This window comes from Colobus angolensis, unplaced genomic scaffold (genome assembly GCF_000951035.1).
Source record: "Colobus angolensis palliatus isolate OR3802 unplaced genomic scaffold, Cang.pa_1.0 Scaffold561, whole genome shotgun sequence".
In the NCBI taxonomy this organism is placed as follows: domain Eukaryota; kingdom Metazoa; phylum Chordata; class Mammalia; order Primates; family Cercopithecidae; genus Colobus; species Colobus angolensis.
The window spans coordinates 269,348-272,083 of NW_012119166.1; the positions used below are offsets into that span (position 1 = coordinate 269,348).

The window sequence follows — 2,736 nt, forward strand, 5'->3', positions numbered from 1 at the left end:
CTCCCCCCACCCAAAGTGTCACTAAATAGACCACAAAATGGGACATTTGTTTACAGTATGAGAGCAAAAACAAGAAGCAAAGCATCAACTTTGACCACTGCTGGGAATGGGAGTGTCAGTCAGCTCAATTTTTTTACCACTCTGAACATGTCCACAAATGACCGCAAAAGCACTTTAAGTATTGATTTTGGGATTACAAATAAATTTTAGTGAGTAGGCTAATTTGCAAATACAGTATCCATGAATAATAATGATTCATAAATAATAAAGGTATCAGGACTTGCTACAAGCTACTGTGGCATACAATAACAATTACGATCATCTTCCATATTATCACCTAACAAAAAGAATAATCTCAAATTTAATGCATTCACTTTTACATAATTCGCAATTTTTACTATATGCCTAAGTGCACTGTTTATTTCAGCTGACTTTCTTTTCATAGCATGACTTTCTTAAGGAAAGAATCATTGTTTTCACTCACATTTTGATCTCTGCTCCTTAAACTGGTTACCTACTCCAGGGTATTTTACGTTGCAGCTGTGCCATCCACACACACTTCTCCACAGTTCTAAAGCTCCACACCACATTTATTGACTATGTCAGAGCTAGTTGTATTTGTGACCAAAGAAGCAGGAAAACAATTTTTTTCTTTGTATCATCTTCATGTTCAAAGTGCACATCCTAGCAATATCTCAGCGTGTATTATGTTGCAAGGAAAAATACTTTGCTAGCTTCCTTTTTTCTATGATTATTATTATTATTATTATTATTATTTTTTGAGATGGAGTCTTGCTCTGTCACCTAGGCTGGAGTGAAGCGGTGCGATCTCAGCGCACTACAACCTCTGTCTCCTGGGTTCAAGCGATTCTCCTGGCTCAGCCTCCCGAGTAGCTGGGACTACAGGCATGCGCCACCATGCCTAGCTAATTTTTTTGATTTTTTAGTAGAGATGGGATTTCACCATGTTGGCCAGGCTGGTTTTGAACTCCTAACCTTAAGTGATCCGCCCGCCTTGGCCTCCTAAAGTTCTGGGATTACAGGCTTGAGCCCCTGCACCCAGCCCTTGTTCTATTATTCTTGCCACAGATTCACACAATATTGTGTGATGGCAGGATCACTTGAATCCAGGAGGTTGAGGCTGCAGTGGGCTGTGATCGTGCCACTGCACTCCAGTCTGGGTGACAGAGCGAGAGCCTGTCCCCCTCCCCCAGCCCTGCTCCCCACCAAAAAAAGAGAGACTGAGAGTAAGGTTGCAATTACTTTCATTACCAAGTCTCAAAAGTCACAAACCATCATGGTGCTATATTCTATTTGTTAGCAGTAAGTCAAGTCCTGCCCACATTCCAAGTAAATATCTTTGTCATCTTATGGTTTTATTTATTTTATTTGTTTATTTGTTTGTTTATTTATTTATTTATTTATTTTGAGACAAAGTTTCACTCTTGTTGCCCAGGCTAGCTAGACTGCAGTGGCACAATCTCAGCTCACTGCAACCTCCTTCTCTCAGGTTCAAGCGATTCTCCTGTCTCAACCTCCTGAGTAGCTGGGATTACAGGCGCCTGCCACCATGTCTGGCTAATTGTTGTATTTTTAGTAGAGACGGGGTTTGACCATGTTGGCAAGACTGGTCTCGAACTCCTGACCTCAGTTGATCCACCCACCTTGGCCCCCCAAAGTGCTGGGATTACAGGCGTGACCCACCTCACCCGGCCTATCTTATGGTTTTAGTGAACCTTTATAAGAAACTGAAAAGCAGTAATGTTTATGTGGGAAATACTGAATGTCTGCTTCTGCTGGCTTTAACAATAGCTTTATAGAGATATAATTCACATACCACTTAAAGTGTACAATTCAGTTTTTAGTATATTCATGGAGTTACGTAACTATCATCACTATTTAATTCCCAGATATTGTCATCCCTGCAAAATGAAACCTTATACTCAATAGCAGCCACTTCCCGTTCTCTGTTCTCAGCACCTGGCAACCACTAATCTATTAATACTTTCTGTCTCTTTGGATCTGCCTATTTTGGTCATTTCCTATAAATGGAATTCTATGGTATATTCCTTTTGTGTTTGATTTCTTTCATTTAGCATAATGTTTTCAAGGCGTACTATGTTATGGCATCTATCAGTACTTGATTCCTTTTGATGGCTGAATAATATTCTGTTGTATGGATATACCACATTTTATTATCCAAATGATGTATATTTGGATTGTTTCCACTTTTTTTTAGGCCAAAACTCTAGTTTATTTCAGCATTGGCATTTTTTATCTTATCATAAAAAAATAAACTCTAGCAATGGTGACGGAAGTCTCTACAGCGAGGCTAAGGGCTCGCCAGGTGTCCAACATCAGGGGTGCATGGCAGGCACTGGCCTGGTGATAAGTTAGGAAGCAGCAAGGGCTGGTGGCAGGTGCGGGCTGGGCAGGCATTAGGCCATAGGTGGCCTGGCCCTGGTGATGCCACTGCTCCATCTCAGTGAGCAGCTTTATGACACCCACCCACATCTGCACCAGTTCTACCTCCGAGAAGCCCCGGAGATCAGCATTGGAGACGTCCAAGCTCACGTCCCCACCCACCACGGCCACATCCACACCGTCTGTCCCTTGCTTCTGAAGTCACAGCCTCTTTCTTTTCCTTTTTTTGAGATGGAGTCTCACTCTGTCGCCAGGCTGGAGTGCAGTGGCACAATCTCAGCTCACTGCAACCTCCGCCTCCCAGGTTCAGGC

General features: G+C 42.4%; 1 pseudogene; it reads right to left on the reverse strand.

Moving 5' to 3' along the window:
- The window catches only part of LOC105525881, a 39,780-nt pseudogene that overhangs the window by 8,501 nt on the left and 28,543 nt on the right, over positions 1 to 2,736 (reverse strand).